Here is a 22,369-nt window from a genome sequence, read left to right as displayed (position 1 = left end):
ATAGTCTGTAACTGAGGAAAAAAAAAAAAAAAAAAAAAAAAAAAAAAAATCTGTTCTTATCAGTTTAATATCTGATACGTCCCCTATCTGGGGACCATATATTAAATGGATTTTTGAGAACGGGGGCCGATTTCGAAGCTTGCTTCCGTCGCCCTATGCATTGACCCGATATGGCAGTATCTTCGGGTACAGTGCACCACCCCCTTACAGGGTTAAAAAGAAAGATTCCTACTTTCATTGCTACCTGCTTGCTGGCTAGCCAGCTAGCCAGCCCTGTGGGCCTTGCTGCTGCTGCAGCCAAAAAACAAAAGGTGGTGCTGCTGCTGCTTCTGCTGCTTCTGCTTCTGCTTGTGTCTGGCCGCTGTTGGAGCGTCCAGGCACAGGACTTCTGCTGCTGCTGACTAAATGGCCTCCTTAATTGGATCATTTGAGTAGCCAGCACACCTGTGCAGGTAGGGCATGACATGATAGGCAGCTGCCTTGATAGCGGGTGGGTGCTGAATGTTCCTAATTGACAAAATAAGATTAATGCTTATGAAGAAATATAAAATCTCATCCCTTCCCCAATATCGCGCCACACCCCTACCCCTTAATTCCCTGGTTGAACTTGATGGACATATGTCTTTTTTCGACCGTACTAACTATGTAACTATGTAACATAACATGGGGGGGGGGGGGGGTCTCCTGGCTGTTCACACAGGTGTGTCATTGCTGTACATTGACCATGCATTGCTTCTGTGGTATTGCAAAGGCAAAGACAAATGCTTCCAGCCATCCATTGCACTAATGGATTGGTCATCAGCTGGCTGTCTATGTCCCGCATCAATATAGACCAAAGTACAGAGGGTTAGGCTATGCTATTGTGCACCTACCTGATGCATCAGAAGGTGCGAGGCCCTTGCTAAATTCTGTGCACAGACTTTGAGATCTATACTTTAGACTGTATCTAAACCTGCTCCAACATGGACTGACATTCTGGCCTACTTTCAGCCGATGCGACTTGTCTGTCGCTGAACAGTCGCTTTTTATGTATTCAGCACCTATGTATAATGTTGTAAAAATGCTCTAGAAGCTAAAGTCGCAGAAATGTCACACATATTTGGCCTGCAACTTTCTGTGCGACAAATTCAGACAGGAAAAATCAGTATAAATCCTTAGAAAATTATCCCCCAGTGTCTCCATCTGCTGGCGGTATTGAATAAGCATTGCTGCACTGATGGGGTATGCATTAGACGAAAAAAAAGAAGAAAAAGAAGAATAATACGCCCAGAAAAGAGGCGAAAAGGAGAAAAACGTAAAAAAACGTGAAAAAAAAGTAAGAGGAAGAGAAGGGAAAAAAAGGTGGAAATGGGTTTAAAAGTGATTTCGGCGGAGAATATATATATATATATATATATATATATATATATATATATATATATATATATATACGCGCACACACACACATATATATAAACGTATTCTCCGTTGAGATATTGCAGCCGCTGCTGTGTCCAGGCCCAGGAGCCTTAGCACTGTGCTGTGATGTCACTCAATACCACTGACATCACTAGGTGTAAACAACATCTCTCCTTTGCTGTGTATGTGACTATGGAGCTGTTTGGTGATGTCGTCTATTATGGCCTTCATAGAAGCAACAGGAGATTGTTGCATCCATCTAGAACCCTCAGAACTACAGTGCTATGATGTCACTCACTTCCACAGGCCTTGCAGAGTGTAAACAACAACAACCCAGCTTTGTTGTGTATGTAACCATAGGGATTTGTGATGTCACCTAGAACCTTCACAGCAGCGACAGCTTTATGAGGAGCATCAGCACTGCTCTGCCTGAGCAGAACCATCACCGCCATAGGTTAGGTTGTCAAATAACCCGGGTTTAACCCACACAGGTAAGTCCAATGGGGTGCAGGCATGTCCTCTATGCTTACAGCTTCCCGTGGGTGTTGGTTTGATACCGTTTGGGGACAGCCAAGGAGGCATCTGCAGGCAACAAAGGTAGGTGTGTGCTTGTGTGTGTGTTTCCTATGCAGATCCTAAGCCCAGTGTCACATGCAAGTAGGAGGAGTAAGAAGGGTTCCTGGCAAATCCGGGTTATGGATTGCATTTAAAAAGGCCCCGTGGGAGTGCAATGGGCCCCTGTCTTGCTGCTTAGCAATAATGGTATGGGTTTAGGTTCTGCTGTGTGTACTGGTGGTTGACTGCCCCCCAGCCCAGAGTGTGCATGGAAAATTGTCTGGCAGCCTCCCTGACAGCAAGCAGTGATAGTGCCCATGAAGGGCACCTTGTTGGGCCCGCCCCTTTCACGGTTATCGCTTCTCGGCCTTTTGGCTAAGATCAAGTGTAGTATCTGTTCTTATCAGTTTAATATCTGATACGTCCCCTATCTGGGGACCATATATTAAATGGATTTTTGAGAACGGGGGCCGATTTCGAAGCTTGCTTCCGTCGCCCTATGCATTGACCCGATATGGCAGTATCTTCGGGTACAGTGCACCACCCCCTTACAGGGTTAAAAAGAAAGATTCCTACTTTCATTGCTACCTGCTTGCTGGCTAGCCAGCTAGCCAGCCCTGTGGGCCTTGCTGCTGCTGCAGCCAAAAAACAAAAGGTGGTGCTGCTGCTGCTTCTGCTGCTTCTGCTTCTGCTTGTGTCTGGCCGCTGTTGGAGCGTCCAGGCACAGGACTTCTGCTGCTGCTGACTAAATGGCCTCCTTAATTGGATCATTTGAGTAGCCAGCACACCTGTGCAGGTAGGGCATGACATGATAGGCAGCTGCCTTGATAGCGGGTGGGTGCTGAATGTTCCTAATTGACAAAATAAGATTAATGCTTATGAAGAAATATAAAATCTCATCCCTTCCCCAATATCGCGCCACACCCCTACCCCTTAATTCCCTGGTTGAACTTGATGGACATATGTCTTTTTTCGACCGTACTAACTATGTAACTATGTAACATAACATGGGGGGGGGGGGGGGTCTCCTGGCTGTTCACACAGGTGTGTCATTGCTGTACATTGACCATGCATTGCTTCTGTGGTATTGCAAAGGCAAAGACAAATGCTTCCAGCCATCCATTGCACTAATGGATTGGTCATCAGCTGGCTGTCTATGTCCCGCATCAATATAGACCAAAGTACAGAGGGTTGGGCTATGCTATTGTGCACCTACCTGATGCATCAGAAGGTGCGAGGCCCTTGCTAAATTCTGTGCACAGACTTTGAGATCTATACTTTAGACTGTATCTAAACCTGCTCCAACATGGACTGACATTCTGGCCTACTTTCAGCCGATGCGACTTGTCTGCCGCTGAACAGTCGCTTTTTATGTATTCAGCACCTATGTATAATGTTGTAAAAATGCTCTAGAAGCTAAAGTCGCAGAAATGTCACACATATTTGGCCTGCAACTTTCTGTGCGACAAATTCAGACAGGAAAAATCAGTATAAATCCTTAGAAAATTATCCCCCAGTGTCTCCATCTGCTGGCGGTATTGAATAAGCATTGCTGCACTGATGGGGTATGCATTAGACGAAAAAAAAGAAGAAAAAGAAGAATAATACGCCCAGAAAAGAGGCGAAAAGGAGAAAAACGTAAAAAAACGTGAAAAAAAAGTAAGAGGAAGAGAAGGGAAAAAAAGGTGGAAATGGGTTTAAAAGTGATTTCGGCGGAGAAATATATATATATATATATATATATATATATATATATATATATATATACGCGCACACACACACATATATATAAACGTATTCTCCGTTGAGATATTGCAGCCGCTGCTGTGTCCAGGCCCAGGAGCCTTAGCACTGTGCTGTGATGTCACTCAATACCACTGACATCACTAGGTGTAAACAACATCTCTCCTTTGCTGTGTATGTGACTATGGAGCTGTTTGGTGATGTCGTCTATTATGGCCTTCATAGAAGCAACAGGAGATTGTTGCATCCATCTAGAACCCTCAGAACTACAGTGCTATGATGTCACTCACTTCCACAGGCCTTGCAGAGTGTAAACAACAACAACCCAGCTTTGTTGTGTATGTAACCATAGGGATTTGTGATGTCACCTAGAACCTTCACAGCAGCGACAGCTTTATGAGGAGCATCAGCACTGCTCTGCCTGAGCAGAACCATCACCGCCATAGGTTGTCAAATAACCCGGGTTTAACCCACACAGGTAAGTCCAATGGGGTGCAGGCATGTCCTCTATGCTTACAGCTTCCCGTGGGTGTTGGTTTGATACCGTTTGGGGACAGCCAAGGAGGCATCTGCAGGCAACAAAGGTAGGTGTGTGCTTGTGTGTGTGTTTCCTATGCAGATCCTAAGCCCAGTGTCACATGCAAGTAGGAGGAGTAAGAAGGGTTCCTGGCAAATCCGGGTTATGGATTGCATTTAAAAAGGCCCCGTGGGAGTGCAATGGGCCCCTGTCTTGCTGCTTAGCAATAATGGTATGGGTTTAGGTTCTGCTGTGTGTACTGGTGGTTGACTGCCCCCCAGCCCAGAGTGTGCATGGAAAATTGTCTGGCAGACTCCCTGACAGCAAGCAGTGATAGTGCCCATGAAGGGCACCTTGTTGGGCCCGCCCCTTTCACGGTTATCGCTTCTCGGCCTTTTGGCTAAGATCAAGTGTAGTATCTGTTCTTATCAGTTTAATATCTGATACGTCCCCTATCTGGGGACCATATATTAAATGGATTTTTGAGAACGGGGGCCGATTTCGAAGCTTGCTTCCGTCGCCCTATGCATTGACCCGATATGGCAGTATCTTCGGGTACAGTGCACCACCCCCTTACAGGGTTAAAAAGAAAGATTCCTACTTTCATTGCTACCTGCTTGCTGGCTAGCCAGCTAGCCAGCCCTGTGGGCCTTGCTGCTGCTGCAGCCAAAAAACAAAAGGTGGTGCTGCTGCTGCTTCTGCTGCTTCTGCTTCTGCTTGTGTCTGGCCGCTGTTGGAGCGTCCAGGCACAGGACTTCTGCTGCTGCTGACTAAATGGCCTCCTTAATTGGATCATTTGAGTAGCCAGCACACCTGTGCAGGTAGGGCATGACATGATAGGCAGCTGCCTTGATAGCGGGTGGGTGCTGAATGTTCCTAATTGACAAAATAAGATTAATGCTTATGAAGAAATATAAAATCTCATCCCTTCCCCAATATCGCGCCACACCCCTACCCCTTAATTCCCTGGTTGAACTTGATGGACATATGTCTTTTTTCGACCGTACTAACTATGTAATTATGTAACATAACATGGGGGGGGGGGGGGGTCTCCTGGCTGTTCACACAGGTGTGTCATTGCTGTACATTGACCATGCATTGCTTCTGTGGTATTGCAAAGGCAAAGACAAATGCTTCCAGCCATCCATTGCACTAATGGATTGGTCATCAGCTGGCTGTCTATGTCCCGCATCAATATAGACCAAAGTACAGAGGGTTAGGCTATGCTATTGTGCACCTACCTGATGCATCAGAAGGTGCGAGGCCCTTGCTAAATTCTGTGCACAGACTTTGAGATCTATACTTTAGACTGTATCTAAACCTGCTCCAACATGGACTGACATTCTGGCCTACTTTCAGCCGATGCGACTTGTCTGTCGCTGAACAGTCGCTTTTTATGTATTCAGCACCTATGTATAATGTTGTAAAAATGCTCTAGAAGCTAAAGTCGCAGAAATGTCACACATATTTGGCCTGCAACTTTCTGTGCGACAAATTCAGACAGGAAAAATCAGTATAAATCCTTAGAAAATTATCCCCCAGTGTCTCCATCTGCTGGCGGTATTGAATAAGCATTGCTGCACTGATGGGGTATGCATTAGACGAAAAAAAAGAAGAAAAAGAAGAATAATACGCCCAGAAAAGAGGCGAAAAGGAGAAAAACGTAAAAAAACTTGAAAAAAAAGTAAGAGGAAGAGAAGGGAAAAAAAGGTGGAAATGGGTTTAAAAGTGATTTCGGCGGAGAAATATATATATATATATATATATATATATATATATATATATATATACGCGCACACACACACATATATATAAACGTATTCTCCGTTGAGATATTGCAGCCGCTGCTGTGTCCAGGCCCAGGAGCCTTAGCACTGTGCTGTGATGTCACTCAATACCACTGACATCACTAGGTGTAAACAACATCTCTCCTTTGCTGTGTATGTGACTATGGAGCTGTTTGGTGATGTCGTCTATTATGGCCTTCATAGAAGCAACAGGAGATTGTTGCATCCATCTAGAACCCTCAGAACTACAGTGCTATGATGTCACTCACTTCCACAGGCCTTGCAGAGTGTAAACAACAACAACCCAGCTTTGTTGTGTATGTAACCATAGGGATTTGTGATGTCACCTAGAACCTTCACAGCAGCGACAGCTTTATGAGGAGCATCAGCACTGCTCTGCCTGAGCAGAACTATCACCGCCATAGGTTGTCAAATAACCCGGGTTTAACCCACACAGGTAAGTCCAATGGGGTGCAGGCATGTCCTCTATGCTTACAGCTTCCCGTGGGTGTTGGTTTGATACCGTTTGGGGACAGCCAAGGAGGCATCTGCAGGCAACAAAGGTAGGTGTGTGCTTGTGTGTGTGTTTCCTATGCAGATCCTAAGCCCAGTGTCACATGCAAGTAGGAGGAGTAAGAAGGGTTCCTGGCAAATCCGGGTTATGGATTGCATTTAAAAAGGCCCCGTGGGAGTGCAATGGGCCCCTGTCTTGCTGCTTAGCAATAATGGTATGGGTTTAGGTTCTGCTGTGTGTACTGGTGGTTGACTGCCCCCCAGCCCAGAGTGTGCATGGAAAATTGTCTGGCAGCCTCCCTGACAGCAAGCAGTGATAGTGCCCATGAAGGGCACCTTGTTGGGCCCGCCCCTTTCACGGTTATCGCTTCTCGGCCTTTTGGCTAAGATCAAGTGTAGTATCTGTTCTTATCAGTTTAATATCTGATACGTCCCCTATCTGGGGACCATATATTAAATGGATTTTTGAGAACGGGGGCCGATTTCGAAGCTTGCTTCCGTCGCCCTATGCATTGACCCGATATGGCAGTATCTTCGGGTACAGTGCACCACCCCCTTACAGGGTTAAAAAGAAAGATTCCTACTTTCATTGCTACCTGCTTGCTGGCTAGCCAGCTAGCCAGCCCTGTGGGCCTTGCTGCTGCTGCAGCCAAAAAACAAAAGGTGGTGCTGCTGCTGCTTCTGCTGCTTCTGCTTCTGCTTGTGTCTGGCCGCTGTTGGAGCGTCCAGGCACAGGACTTCTGCTGCTGCTGACTAAATGGCCTCCTTAATTGGATCATTTGAGTAGCCAGCACACCTGTGCAGGTAGGGCATGACATGATAGGCAGCTGCCTTGATAGCGGGTGGGTGCTGAATGTTCCTAATTGACAAAATAAGATTAATGCTTATGAAGAAATATAAAATCTCATCCCTTCCCCAATATCGCGCCACACCCCTACCCCTTAATTCCCTGGTTGAACTTGATGGACATATGTCTTTTTTCGACCGTACTAACTATGTAACTATGTAACATAACATGGGGGGGGGGGGGTCTCCTGGCTGTTCACACAGGTGTGTCATTGCTGTACATTGACCATGCATTGCTTCTGTGGTATTGCAAAGGCAAAGACAAATGCTTCCAGCCATCCATTGCACTAATGGATTGGTCATCAGCTGGCTGTCTATGTCCCGCATCAATATAGACCAAAGTACAGAGGGTTAGGCTATGCTATTGTGCACCTACCTGATGCATCAGAAGGTGCGAGGCCCTTGCTAAATTCTGTGCACAGACTTTGAGATCTATACTTTAGACTGTATCTAAACCTGCTCCAACATGGACTGACATTCTGGCCTACTTTCAGCCGATGCGACTTGTCTGTCGCTGAACAGTCGCTTTTTATGTATTCAGCACCTATGTATAATGTTGTAAAAATGCTCTAGAAGCTAAAGTCGCAGAAATGTCACACATATTTGGCCTGCAACTTTCTGTGCGACAAATTCAGACAGGAAAAATCAGTATAAATCCTTAGAGAATTATCCCCCAGTGTCTCCATCTGCTGGCGGTATTGAATAAGCATTGCTGCACTGATGGGGTATGCATTAGACGAAAAAAAAGAAGAAAAAGAAGAATAATACGCCCAGAAAAGAGGCGAAAAGGAGAAAAACGTAAAAAAACGTGAAAAAAAAGTAAGAGGAAGAGAAGGGAAAAAAAGGTGGAAATGGGTTTAAAAGTGATTTCGGCGGAGAAATATATATATATATATATATATATATATATATATATATATATATATACGCGCACACACACACATATATATAAACGTATTCTCCGTTGAGATATTGCAGCCGCTGCTGTGTCCAGGCCCAGGAGCCTTAGCACTTTGCTGTGATGTCACTCAATACCACTGACATCACTAGGTGTAAACAACATCTCTCCTTTGCTGTGTATGTGACTATGGAGCTGTTTGGTGATGTCGTCTATTATGGCCTTCATAGAAGCAACAGGAGATTGTTGCATCCATCTAGAACCCTCAGAACTACAGTGCTATGATGTCACTCACTTCCACAGGCCTTGCAGAGTGTAAACAACAACAACCCAGCTTTGTTGTGTATGTAACCATAGGGATTTGTGATGTCACCTAGAACCTTCACAGCAGCGACAGCTTTATGAGGAGCATCAGCACTGCTCTGCCTGAGCAGAACTATCACCGCCATAGGTTGTCAAATAACCCGGGTTTAACCCACACAGGTAAGTCCAATGGGGTGCAGGCATGTCCTCTATGCTTACAGCTTCCCGTGGGTGTTGGTTTGATACCGTTTGGGGACAGCCAAGGAGGCATCTGCAGGCAACAAAGGTAGGTGTGTGCTTGTGTGTGTGTTTCCTATGCAGATCCTAAGCCCAGTGTCACATGCAAGTAGGAGGAGTAAGAAGGGTTCCTGGCAAATCCGGGTTATGGATTGCATTTAAAAAGGCCCCGTGGGAGTGCAATGGGCCCCTGTCTTGCTGCTTAGCAATAATGGTATGGGTTTAGGTTCTGCTGTGTGTACTGGTGGTTGACTGCCCCCCAGCCCAGAGTGTGCATGGAAAATTGTCTGGCAGCCTCCCTGACAGCAAGCAGTGATAGTGCCCATGAAGGGCACCTTGTTGGGCCCGCCCCTTTCACGGTTATCGCTTCTCGGCCTTTTGGCTAAGATCAAGTGTAGTATCTGTTCTTATCAGTTTAATATCTGATACGTCCCCTATCTGGGGACCATATATTAAATGGATTTTTGAGAACGGGGGCCGATTTCGAAGCTTGCTTCCGTCGCCCTATGCATTGACCCGATATGGCAGTATCTTCGGGTACAGTGCACCACCCCCTTACAGGGTTAAAAAGAAAGATTCCTACTTTCATTGCTACCTGCTTGCTGGCTAGCCAGCTAGCCAGCCCTGTGGGCTTTGCTGCTGCTGCAGCCAAAAAACAAAAGGTGGTGCTGCTGCTGCTTCTGCTGCTTCTGCTTCTGCTTGTGTCTGGCCGCTGTTGGAGCGTCCAGGCACAGGACTTCTGCTGCTGCTGACTAAATGGCCTCCTTAATTGGATCATTTGAGTAGCCAGCACACCTGTGCAGGTAGGGCATGACATGATAGGCAGCTGCCTTGATAGCGGGTGGGTGCTGAATGTTCCTAATTGACAAAATAAGATTAATGCTTATGAAGAAATATAAAATCTCATCCCTTCCCCAATATCGCGCCACACCCCTACCCCTTAATTCCCTGGTTGAACTTGATGGACATATGTCTTTTTTCGACCGTACTAACTATGTAACTATGTAACATAACATGGGGGGGGGGGGGTCTCCTGGCTGTTCACACAGGTGTGTCATTGCTGTACATTGACCATGCATTGCTTCTGTGGTATTGCAAAGGCAAAGACAAATGCTTCCAGCCATCCATTGCACTAATGGATTGGTCATCAGCTGGCTGTCTATGTCCCGCATCAATATAGACCAAAGTACAGAGGGTTAGGCTATGCTATTGTGCACCTACCTGATGCATCAGAAGGTGCGAGGCCCTTGCTAAATTCTGTGCACAGACTTTGAGATCTATACTTTAGACTGTATCTAAACCTGCTCCAACATGGACTGACATTCTGGCCTACTTTCAGCCGATGCGACTTGTCTGTCGCTGAACAGTCGCTTTTTATGTATTCAGCACCTATGTATAATGTTGTAAAAATGCTCTAGAAGCTAAAGTCGCAGAAATGTCACACATATTTGGCCTGCAACTTTCTGTGCGACAAATTCAGACAGGAAAAATCAGTATAAATCCTTAGAAAATTATCCCCCAGTGTCTCCATCTGCTGGCGGTATTGAATAAGCATTGCTGCACTGATGGGGTATGCATTAGACGAAAAAAAAGAAGAAAAAGAAGAATAATACGCCCAGAAAAGAGGCGAAAAGGAGAAAAACGTAAAAAAACGTGAAAAAAAAGTAAGAGGAAGAGAAGGGAAAAAAAGGTGGAAATGGGTTTAAAAGTGATTTCGGCGGAGAAATATATATATATATATATATATATATATATATATATATATACGCGCACACACACACATATATATAAACGTATTCTCCGTTGAGATATTGCAGCCGCTGCTGTGTCCAGGCCCAGGAGCCTTAGCACTGTGCTGTGATGTCACTCAATACCACTGACATCACTAGGTGTAAACAACATCTCTCCTTTGCTGTGTATGTGACTATGGAGCTGTTTGGTGATGTCGTCTATTATGGCCTTCATAGAAGCAACAGGAGATTGTTGCATCCATCTAGAACCCTCAGAACTACAGTGCTATGATGTCACTCACTTCCACAGGCCTTGCAGAGTGTAAACAACAACAACCCAGCTTTGTTGTGTATGTAACCATAGGGATTTGTGATGTCACCTAGAACCTTCACAGCAGCGACAGCTTTATGAGGAGCATCAGCACTGCTCTGCCTGAGCAGAACCATCACCGCCATAGGTTGTCAAATAACCCGGGTTTAACCCACACAGGTAAGTCCAATGGGGTGCAGGCATGTCCTCTATGCTTACAGCTTCCCGTGGGTGTTGGTTTGATACCGTTTGGGGACAGCCAAGGAGGCATCTGCAGGCAACAAAGGTAGGTGTGTGCTTGTGTGTGTGTTTCCTATGCAGATCCTAAGCCCAGTGTCACATGCAAGTAGGAGGAGTAAGAAGGGTTCCTGGCAAATCCGGGTTATGGATTGCATTTAAAAAGGCCGTGGGAGTGCAATGGGCCCCCCTGTCTTGCTGCTTAGCAATAATGGTATGGGTTTAGGTTCTGCTGTGTGTACTGGTGGTTGACTGCCCCCCAGCCCAGAGTGTGCATGGAAAATTGTCTGGCAGCCTCCCTGACAGCAAGCAGTGATAGTGCCCATGAAGGGCACCTTGTTGGGCCCGCCCCTTTCACGGTTATCGCTTCTCGGCCTTTTGGCTAAGATCAAGTGTAGTATCTGTTCTTATCAGTTTAATATCTGATACGTCCCCTATCTGGGGACCATATATTAAATGGATTTTTGAGAACGGGGGCCGATTTCAAAGCTTGCTTCCGTCGCCCTATGCATTGACCCGATATGGCAGTATCTTCGGGTACAGTGCACCACCCCCTTACAGGGTTAAAAAGAAAGATTCCTACTTTCATTGCTACCTGCTTGCTGGCTAGCCAGCTAGCCAGCCCTGTGGGCCTTGCTGCTGCTGCAGCCAAAAAACAAAAGGTGGTGCTGCTGCTGCTTCTGCTGCTTCTGCTTCTGCTTGTGTCTGGCCGCTGTTGGAGCGTCCAGGCACAGGACTTCTGCTGCTGCTGACTAAATGGCCTCCTTAATTGGATCATTTGAGTAGCCAGCACACCTGTGCAGGTAGGGCATGACATGATAGGCAGCTGCCTTGATAGCGGGTGGGTGCTGAATGTTCCTAATTGACAAAATAAGATTAATGCTTATGAAGAAATATAAAATCTCATCCCTTCCCCAATATCGTGCCACACCCCTACCCCTTAATTCCCTGGTTGAACTTGATGGACATATGTCTTTTTTCGACCGTACTAACTATGTAACTATGTAACATAACATGGGGGGGGGGGGGGGTCTCCTGGCTGTTCACACAGGTGTGTCATTGCTGTACATTGACCATGCATTGCTTCTGTGGTATTGCAAAGGCAAAGACAAATGCTTCCAGCCATCCATTGCACTAATGGATTGGTCATCAGCTGGCTGTCTATGTCCCGCATCAATATAGACCAAAGTACAGAGGGTTAGGCTATGCTATTGTGCACCTACCTGATGCATCAGAAGGTGCGAGGCCCTTGCTAAATTCTGTGCACAGACTTTGAGATCTATACTTTAGACTGTATCTAAACCTGCTCCAACATGGACTGACATTCTGGCCTACTTTCAGCCGATGCGACTTGTCTGTCGCTGAACAGTCGCTTTTTATGTATTCAGCACCTATGTATAATGTTGTAAAAATGCTCTAGAAGCTAAAGTCGCAGAAATGTCACACATATTTGGCCTGCAACTTTCTGTGCGACAAATTCAGACAGGAAAAATCAGTATAAATCCTTAGAAAATTATCCCCCAGTGTCTCCATCTGCTGGCGGTATTGAATAAGCATTGCTGCACTGATGGGGTATGCATTAGACGAAAAAAAAGAAGAAAAAGAAGAATAATACGCCCAGAAAAGAGGCGAAAAGAAGAAAAACGTAAAAAAACGTGAAAAAAAAGTAAGAGGAAGAGAAGGGAAAAAAAGGTGGAAATGGGTTTAAAAGTGATTTCGGCGGAGAAATATATATATATATATATATATATATATATATATATATATATATATATATATACGCGCACACACACACATATATATAAACGTATTCTCCGTTGAGATATTGCAGCCGCTGCTGTGTCCAGGCCCAGGAGCCTTAGCACTGTGCTGTGATGTCACTCAATACCACTGACATCACTAGGTGTAAACAACATCTCTCCTTTGCTGTGTATGTGACTATGGAGCTGTTTGGTGATGTCGTCTATTATGGCCTTCATAGAAGCAACAGGAGATTGTTGCATCCATCTAGAACCCTCAGAACTACAGTGCTATGATGTCACTCACTTCCACAGGCCTTGCAGAGTGTAAACAACAACAACCCAGCTTTGTTGTGTATGTAACCATAGGGATTTGTGATGTCACCTAGAACCTTCACAGCAGCGACAGCTTTATGAGGAGCATCAGCACTGCTCTGCCTGAGCAGAACCATCACCGCCATAGGTTGTCAAATAACCCGGGTTTAACCCACACAGGTAAGTCCAATGGGGTGCAGGCATGTCCTCTATGCTTACAGCTTCCCGTGGGTGTTGGTTTGATACCGTTTGGGGACAGCCAAGGAGGCATCTGCAGGCAACAAAGGTAGGTGTGTGCTTGTGTGTGTGTTTCCTATGCAGATCCTAAGCCCAGTGTCACATGCAAGTAGGAGGAGTAAGAAGGGTTCCTGGCAAATCCGGGTTATGGATTGCATTTAAAAAGGCCCTGTGGGAGTGCAATGGGCCCCTGTCTTGCTGCTTAGCAATAATGGTATGGGTTTAGGTTCTGCTGTGTGTACTGGTGGTTGACTGCCCCCCAGCCCAGAGTGTGCATGGAAAATTGTCTGGCAGCCTCCCTGACAGCAAGCAGTGATAGTGCCCATGAAGGGCACCTTGTTGGGCCCGCCCCTTTCACGGTTATCGCTTCTCGGCCTTTTGGCTAAGATCAAGTGTAGTATCTGTTCTTATCAGTTTAATATCTGATACGTCCCCTATCTGGGGACCATATATTAAATGGATTTTTGAGAACGGGGGCCGATTTCGAAGCTTGCTTCCGTCGCCCTATGCATTGACCCGATATGGCAGTATCTTCGGGTACAGTGCACCACCCCCTTACAGGGTTAAAAAGAAAGATTCCTACTTTCATTGCTACCTGCTTGCTGGCTAGCCAGCTAGCCAGCCCTGTGGGCCTTGCTGCTGCTGCAGCCAAAAAACAAAAGGTGGTGCTGCTGCTGCTTCTGCTGCTTCTGCTTCTGCTTGTGTCTGGCCGCTGTTGGAGCGTCCAGGCACAGGACTTCTGCTGCTGCTGACTAAATGGCCTCCTTAATTGGATCATTTGAGTAGCCAGCACACCTGTGCAGGTAGGGCATGACATGATAGGCAGCTGCCTTGATAGCGGGTGGGTGCTGAATGTTCCTAATTGACAAAATAAGATTAATGCTTATGAAGAAATATAAAATCTCATCCCTTCCCCAATATCGCGCCACACCCCTACCCCTTAATTCCCTGGTTGAACTTGATGGACATATGTCTTTTTTCGACCGTACTAACTATGTAACTATGTAACATAACATGGGGGGGGGGGGGGTCTCCTGGCTGTTCACACAGGTGTGTCATTGCTGTACATTGACCATGCATTGCTTCTGTGGTATTGCAAAGGCAAAGACAAATGCTTCCAGCCATCCATTGCACTAATGGATTGGTCATCAGCTGGCTGTCTATGTCCCGCATCAATATAGACCAAAGTACAGAGGGTTAGGCTATGCTATTGTGCACCTACCTGATGCATCAGAAGGTGCGAGGCCCTTGCTAAATTCTGTGCACAGACTTTGAGATCTATACTTTAGACTGTATCTAAACCTGCTCCAACATGGACTGACATTCTGGCCTACTTTCAGCCGATGCGACTTGTCTGTCGCTGAACAGTCGCTTTTTATGTATTCAGCACCTATGTATAATGTTGTAAAAATGCTCTAGAAGCTAAAGTCGCAGAAATGTCACACATATTTGGCCTGCAACTTTCTGTGCGACAAATTCAGACAGGAAAAATCAGTATAAATCCTTAGAAAATTATCCCCCAGTGTCTCCATCTGCTGGCGGTATTGAATAAGCATTGCTGCACTGATGGGGTATGCATTAGACGAAAAAAAAGAAGAAAAAGAAGAATAATACGCCCAGAAAAGAGGCGAAAAGGAGAAAAACGTAAAAAAACTTGAAAAAAAAGTAAGAGGAAGAGAAGGGAAAAAAAGGTGGAAATGGGTTTAAAAGTGATTTCGGCGGAGAAATATATATATATATATATATATATATATATATATATATACGCGCACACACACACATATATATAAACGTATTCTCCGTTGAGATATTGCAGCCGCTGCTGTGTCCAGGCCCAGGAGCCTTAGCACTGTGCTGTGATGTCACTCAATACCACTGACATCACTAGGTGTAAACAACATCTCTCCTTTGCTGTGTATGTGACTATGGAGCTGTTTGGTGATGTCGTCTATTATGGCCTTCATAGAAGCAACAGGAGATTGTTGCATCCATCTAGAACCCTCAGAACTACAGTGCTATGATGTCACTCACTTCCACAGGCCTTGCAGAGTGTAAACAACAACAACCCAGCTTTGTTGTGTATGTAACCATAGGGATTTGTGATGTCACCTAGAACCTTCACAGCAGCGACAGCTTTATGAGGAGCATCAGCACTGCTCTGCCTGAGCAGAACCATCACCGCCATAGGTTGTCAAATAACCCGGGTTTAACCCACACAGGTAAGTCCAATGGGGTGCAGGCATGTCCTCTATGCTTACAGCTTCCCGTGGGTGTTGGTTTGATACCGTTTGGGGACAGCCAAGGAGGCATCTGCAGGCAACAAAGGTAGGTGTGTGCTTGTGTGTGTGTTTCCTATGCAGATCCTAAGCCCAGTGTCACATGCAAGTAGGAGGAGTAAGAAGGGTTCCTGGCAAATCCGGGTTATGGATTGCATTTAAAAAGGCCCCGTGGGAGTGCAATGGGCCCCTGTCTTGCTGCTTAGCAATAATGGTATGGGTTTAGGTTCTGCTGTGTGTACTGGTGGTTGACTGCCCCCCAGCCCAGAGTGTGCATGGAAAATTGTCTGGCAGCCTCCCTGACAGCAAGCAGTGATAGTGCCCATGAAGGGCACCTTGTTGGGCCCGCCCCTTTCACGGTTATCGCTTCTCGGCCTTTTGGCTAAGATCAAGTGTAGTATCTGTTCTTATCAGTTTAATATCTGATACGTCCCCTATCTGGGGACCATATATTAAATGGATTTTTGAGAACGGGGGCCGATTTCGAAGCTTGCTTCCGTCGCCCTATGCATTGACCCGATATGGCAGTATCTTCGGGTACAGTGCACCACCCCCTTACAGGGTTAAAAAGAAAGATTCCTACTTTCATTGCTACCTGCTTGCTGGCTAGCCAGCTAGCCAGCCCTGTGGGCCTTGCTGCTGCTGCAGCCAAAAAACAAAAGGTGGTGCTGCTGCTGCTTCTGCTTCTGCTTGTGTCTGGCCGCTGTTGGAGCGTCCAGGCACAGGACTTCTGCTGCTGCTGACTAAATGGCCTCCTTAATTGGATCATTTGAGTAGCCAGCACACCTGTGCAGGTAGGACATGACATGATAGGCAGCTGCCTTGATAGCGGGTGGGTGCTGAATGTTCCTAATTGACAAAATAAGATTAATGCTTATGAAGAAATATAAAATCTCATCCCTTCCCCAATATCGCGCCACACCCCTACCCCTTAATTCCCTGGTTGAACTTGATGGACATATGTCTTTTTTCGACCGTACTAACTATGTAACTATGTAACATAACATGGGGGGGGGGGGGGGTCTCCTGGCTGTTCACACAGGTGTGTCATTGCTGTACATTGACCATGCATTGCTTCTGTGGTATTGCAAAGGCAAAGACAAATGCTTCCAGCCATCCATTGCACTAATGGATTGGTCATCAGCTGGCTGTCTATGTCCCGCATCAATATAGACCAAAGTACAGAGGGTTAGGCTATGCTATTGTGCACCTACCTGATGCATCAGAAGGTGCGAGGCCCTTGCTAAATTCTGTGCACAGACTTTGAGATCTATACTTTAGACTGTATCTAAACCTGCTCCAACATGGACTGACATTCTGGCCTACTTTCAGCCGATGCGACTTGTCTGTCGCTGAACAGTCGCTTTTTATGTATTCAGCACCTATGTATAATGTTGTAAAAATGCTCTAGAAGCTAAAGTCGCAGAAATGTCACACATATTTGGCCTGCAACTTTCTGTGCGACAAATTCAGACAGGAAAAATCAGTATAAATCCTTAGAAAATTATCCCCCAGTGTCTCCATCTGCTGGCGGTATTGAATAAGCATTGCTGCACTGATGGGGTATGCATTAGACGAAAAAAAAGAAGAAAAAGAAGAATAATACGCCCAGAAAAGAGGCGAAAAGGAGAAAAACGTAAAAAAACGTGAAAAAAAAGTAAGAGGAAGAGAAGGGAAAAAAAGGTGGAAATGGGTTTAAAAGTGATTTCGGCGGAGAAATATATATATATATATATATATATATATATATATATATATATATACGCGCACACACACACATATATATATAAACATATTCTCCGTTGAGATATTGCAGCCGCTGCTGTGTCCAGGCCCAGGAGCCTTAGCACTGTGCTGTGATGTCACTCAATACCACTGACATCACTAGGTGTAAACAACATCTCTCCTTTGCTGTGTATGTGACTATGGAGCTGTTTGGTGATGTCGTCTATTATGGCCTTCATAGAAGCAACAGGAGATTGTTGCATCCATCTAGAACCCTCAGAACTACAGTGCTATGATGTCACTCACTTCCACAGGCCTTGCAGAGTGTAAACAACAACAACCCAGCTTTGTTGTGTATGTAACCATAGGGATTTGTGATGTCACCTAGAACCTTCACAGCAGCGACAGCTTTATGAGGAGCATCAGCACTGCTCTGCCTGAGCAGAACCATCACCGCCATAGGTTGTCAAATAACCCGGGTTTAACCCACACAGGTAAGTCCAATGGGGTGCAGGCATGTCCTCTATGCTTACAGCTTCCCGTGGGTGTTGGTTTGATACCGTTTGGGGACAGCCAAGGAGGCATCTGCAGGCAACAAAGGTAGGTGTGTGCTTGTGTGTGTGCTTCCTATGCAGATCCTAAGCCCAGTGTCACATGCAAGTAGGAGGAGTAAGAAGGGTTCCTGGCAAATCCGGGTTATGGATTGCATTTAAAAAGGCCCCGTGGGAGTGCAATGGGCCCCTGTCTTGCTGCTTAGCAATAATGGTATGGGTTTAGGTTCTGCTGTGTGTACTGGTGGTTGACTGCCCCCCAGCCCAGAGTGTGCATGGAAAATTGTCTGGCAGCCTCCCTGACAGCAAGCAGTGATAGTGCCCATGAAGGGCACCTTGTTGGGCCCGCCCCTTTCACGGTTATCGCTTCTCGGCCTTTTGGCTAAGATCAAGTGTAGTATCTGTTCTTATCAGTTTAATATCTGATACGTCCCCTATCTGGGGACCATATATTAAATGGATTTTTGAGAACGGGGGCCGATTTCGAAGCTTGCTTCCGTCGCCCTATGCATTGACCCGATATGGCAGTATCTTCGGGTACAGTGCACCACCCCCTTACAGGGTTAAAAAGAAAGATTCCTACTTTCATTGCTACCTGCTTGCTGGCTAGCCAGCTAGCCAGCCCTGTGGGCCTTGCTGCTGCTGCAGCCAAAAAACAAAAGGTGGTGCTGCTGCTGCTTCTGCTGCTTCTGCTTCTGCTTGTGTCTGGCCGCTGTTGGAGCGTCCAGGCACAGGACTTCTGCTGCTGCTGACTAAATGGCCTCCTTAATTGGATCATTTGAGTAGCCAGCACACCTGTGCAGGTAGGGCATGACATGATAGGCAGCTGCCTTGATAGCGGGTGGGTGCTGAATGTTCCTAATTGACAAAATAAGATTAATGCTTATGAAGAAATATAAAATCTCATCCCTTCCCCAATATCGCGCCACACCCCTACCCCTTAATTCCCTGGTTGAACTTGATGGACATATGTCTTTTTTCGACCGTACTAACTATGTAACTATGTAACATAACATGGGGGGGGGGGGGGGTCTCCTGGCTGTTCACACAGGTGTGTCATTGCTGTACATTGACCATGCATTGCTTCTGTGGTATTGCAAAGGCAAAGACAAATGCTTCCAGCCATCCATTGCACTAATGGATTGGTCATCAGCTGGCTGTCTATGTCCCGCATCAATATAGACCAAAGTACAGAGGGTTAGGCTATGCTATTGTGCACCTACCTGATGCATCAGAAGGTGCGAGGCCCTTGCTAAATTCTGTGCACAGACTTTGAGATCTATACTTTAGACTGTATCTAAACCTGCTCCAACATGGACTGACATTCTGGCCTACTTTCAGCCGATGCGACTTGTCTGTCGCTGAACAGTCGCTTTTTATGTATTCAGCACCTATGTATAATGTTGTAAAAATGCTCTAGAAGCTAAAGTCGCAGAAATGTCACACATATTTGGCCTGCAACTTTCTGTGCGACAAATTCAGACAGGAAAAATCAGTATAAATCCTTAGAAAATTATCCCCCAGTGTCTCCATCTGCTGGCGGTATTGAATAAGCATTGCTGCACTGATGGGGTATGCATTAGACGAAAAAAAAGAAGAAAAAGAAGAATAATACGCCCAGAAAAGAGGCGAAAAGGAGAAAAACGTAAAAAAACGTGAAAAAAAAGTAAGAGGAAGAGAAGGGAAAAAAAGGTGGAAATGGGTTTAAAAGTGATTTCGGCGGAGAAATATATATATATATATATATATATATATATATATATATACGCGCACACACACACATATATATAAACGTATTCTCCGTTGAGATATTGCAGCCGCTGCTGTGTCCAGGCCCAGGAGCCTTAGCACTGTGCTGTGATGTCACTCAATACCACTGACATCACTAGGTGTAAACAACATCTCTCCTTTGCTGTGTATGTGACTATGGAGCTGTTTGGTGATGTCGTCTATTATGGCCTTCATAGAAGCAACAGGAGATTGTTGCATCCATCTAGAACCCTCAGAACTACAGTGCTATGATGTCACTCACTTCCACAGGCCTTGCAGAGTGTAAACAACAACAACCCAGCTTTGTTGTGTATGTAACCATAGGGATTTGTGATGTCACCTAGAACCTTCACAGCAGCGACAGCTTTATGAGGAGCATCAGCACTGCTCTGCCTGAGCAGAACCATCACCGCCATAGGTTGTCAAATAACCCGGGTTTAACCCACACAGGTAAGTCCAATGGGGTGCAGGCATGTCCTCTATGCTTACAGCTTCCCGTGGGTGTTGGTTTGATACCGTTTGGGGACAGCCAAGGAGGCATCTGCAGGCAACAAAGGTAGGTGTGTGCTTGTGTGTGTGTTTCCTATGCAGATCCTAAGCCCAGTGTCACATGCAAGTAGGAGGAGTAAGAAGGGTTCCTGGCAAATCCGGGTTATGGATTGCATTTAAAAAGGCCCCGTGGGAGTGCAATGGGCCCCTGTCTTGCTGCTTAGCAATAATGGTATGGGTTTAGGTTCTGCTGTGTGTACTGGTGGTTGACTGCCCCCCAGCCCAGAGTGTGCATGGAAAATTGTCTGGCAGCCTCCCTGACAGCAAGCAGTGATAGTGCCCATGAAGGGCACCTTGTTGGGCCCGCCCCTTTCACGGTTATCGCTTCTCGGCCTTTTGGCTAAGATCAAGTGTAGTATCTGTTCTTATCAGTTTAATATCTGATACGTCCCCTATCTGGGGACCATATATTAAATGGATTTTTGAGAACGGGGGCCGATTTCGAAGCTTGCTTCCGTCGCCCTATGCATTGACCCGATATGGCAGTATCTTCGGGTACAGTGCACCACCCCCTTACAGGGTTAAAAAGAAAGATTCCTACTTTCATTGCTACCTGCTTGCTGGCTAGCCAGCTAGCCAGCCCTGTGGGCCTTGCTGCTGCTGCAGCCAAAAAACAAAAGGTGGTGCTGCTGCTGCTTCTGCTTCTGCTTGTGTCTGGCCGCTGTTGGAGCGTCCAGGCACAGGACTTCTGCTGCTGCTGACTAAATGGCCTCCTTAATTGGATCATTTGAGTAGCCAGCACACCTGTGCAGGTAGGACATGACATGATAGGCAGCTGCCTTGATAGCGGGTGGGTGCTGAATGTTCCTAATTGACAAAATAAGATTAATGCTTATGAAGAAATATAAAATCTCATCCCTTCCCCAATATCGCGCCACACCCCTACCCCTTAATTCCCTGGTTGAACTTGATGGACATATGTCTTTTTTCGACCGTACTAACTATGTAACTATGTAACATAACATGGGGGGGGGGGGGGGGTCTCCTGGCTGTTCACACAGGTGTGTCATTGCTGTACATTGACCATGCATTGCTTCTGTGGTATTGCAAAGGCAAAGACAAATGCTTCCAGCCATCCATTGCACTAATGGATTGGTCATCAGCTGGCTGTCTATGTCCCGCATCAATATAGACCAAAGTACAGAGGGTTAGGCTATGCTATTGTGCACCTACCTGATGCATCAGAAGGTGCGAGGCCCTTGCTAAATTCTGTGCACAGACTTTGAGATCTATACTTTAGACTGTATCTAAACCTGCTCCAACATGGACTGACATTCTGGCCTACTTTCAGCCGATGCGACTTGTCTGTCGCTGAACAGTCGCTTTTTATGTATTCAGCACCTATGTATAATGTTGTAAAAATGCTCTAGAAGCTAAAGTCGCAGAAATGTCACACATATTTGGCCTGCAACTTTCTGTGCGACAAATTCAGACAGGAAAAATCAGTATAAATCCTTAGAAAATTATCCCCCAGTGTCTCCATCTGCTGGCGGTATTGAATAAGCATTGCTGCACTGATGGGGTATGCATTAGACGAAAAAAAAGAAGAAAAAGAAGAATAATACGCCCAGAAAAGAGGCGAAAAGGAGAAAAACGTAAAAAAACGTGAAAAAAAAGTAAGAGGAAGAGAAGGGAAAAAAAGGTGGAAATGGGTTTAAAAGTGATTTCGGCGGAGAAATATATATATATATATATATATATATATATATATATATATACGCGCACACACACACATATATATATAAACATATTCTCCGTTGAGATATTGCAGCCGCTGCTGTGTCCAGGCCCAGGAGCCTTAGCACTGTGCTGTGATGTCACTCAATACCACTGACATCACTAGGTGTAAACAACATCTCTCCTTTGCTGTGTATGTGACTATGGAGCTGTTTGGTGATGTCGTCTATTATGGCCTTCATAGAAGCAACAGGAGATTGTTGCATCCATCTAGAACCCTCAGAACTACAGTGCTATGATGTCACTCACTTCCACAGGCCTTGCAGAGTGTAAACAACAACAACCCAGCTTTGTTGTGTATGTAACCATAGGGATTTGTGATGTCACCTAGAACCTTCACAGCAGCGACAGCTTTATGAGGAGCATCAGCACTGCTCTGCCTGAGCAGAACCATCA

General features: G+C 45.8%; 9 non-coding genes and 1 pseudogene across 9 annotated transcripts; all 10 read left to right on the top strand.

Annotated features, from left to right (window-relative positions):
* LOC130337844 (U2 spliceosomal RNA) lies at window positions 1–202 on the top strand (annotated as a pseudogene).
* A 2,106-nt stretch (window positions 203–2,308) lies between these two features.
* Window positions 2,309–2,499, top strand: LOC130337888 (U2 spliceosomal RNA). The gene has a single exon (XR_008878695.1). It is a non-coding gene; the product is annotated as a U2 spliceosomal RNA (small nuclear RNA).
* Window positions 2,500–4,593: 2,094 nt separating this feature from the next.
* On the top strand, window positions 4,594–4,784 carry LOC130337887 (U2 spliceosomal RNA). The gene has a single exon (XR_008878694.1). It is a non-coding gene; the product is annotated as a U2 spliceosomal RNA (small nuclear RNA).
* A 2,092-nt stretch (window positions 4,785–6,876) lies between these two features.
* On the top strand, window positions 6,877–7,067 carry LOC130337884 (U2 spliceosomal RNA). The gene has a single exon (XR_008878692.1). It is a non-coding gene; the product is annotated as a U2 spliceosomal RNA (small nuclear RNA).
* A 2,092-nt stretch (window positions 7,068–9,159) lies between these two features.
* On the top strand, window positions 9,160–9,350 carry LOC130337883 (U2 spliceosomal RNA). The gene has a single exon (XR_008878691.1). It is a non-coding gene; the product is annotated as a U2 spliceosomal RNA (small nuclear RNA).
* Window positions 9,351–11,436: 2,086 nt separating this feature from the next.
* On the top strand, window positions 11,437–11,627 carry LOC130337818 (U2 spliceosomal RNA). Its single transcript, XR_008878643.1, has one exon. It is a non-coding gene; the product is annotated as a U2 spliceosomal RNA (small nuclear RNA).
* Window positions 11,628–13,727: 2,100 nt separating this feature from the next.
* LOC130337882 (U2 spliceosomal RNA) lies at window positions 13,728–13,918 on the top strand. The gene has a single exon (XR_008878690.1). It is a non-coding gene; the product is annotated as a U2 spliceosomal RNA (small nuclear RNA).
* A 2,085-nt stretch (window positions 13,919–16,003) lies between these two features.
* On the top strand, window positions 16,004–16,194 carry LOC130337881 (U2 spliceosomal RNA). Its single transcript, XR_008878689.1, has one exon. It is a non-coding gene; the product is annotated as a U2 spliceosomal RNA (small nuclear RNA).
* A 2,085-nt stretch (window positions 16,195–18,279) lies between these two features.
* On the top strand, window positions 18,280–18,470 carry LOC130337880 (U2 spliceosomal RNA). The gene has a single exon (XR_008878688.1). It is a non-coding gene; the product is annotated as a U2 spliceosomal RNA (small nuclear RNA).
* Window positions 18,471–20,556: 2,086 nt separating this feature from the next.
* LOC130337879 (U2 spliceosomal RNA) lies at window positions 20,557–20,747 on the top strand. Its single transcript, XR_008878687.1, has one exon. It is a non-coding gene; the product is annotated as a U2 spliceosomal RNA (small nuclear RNA).
* The last annotated feature ends 1,622 nt before the right edge of the window (window positions 20,748–22,369 follow it).

Source organism: Hyla sarda, unplaced genomic scaffold (assembly GCF_029499605.1).
Source record: "Hyla sarda isolate aHylSar1 unplaced genomic scaffold, aHylSar1.hap1 scaffold_508, whole genome shotgun sequence".
Taxonomy (NCBI): Eukaryota; Metazoa; Chordata; class Amphibia; order Anura; family Hylidae; genus Hyla; species Hyla sarda.
Note: the sequence above shows the minus strand (reverse complement) of the source record. Positions and strands in the feature narration are given on the sequence as shown.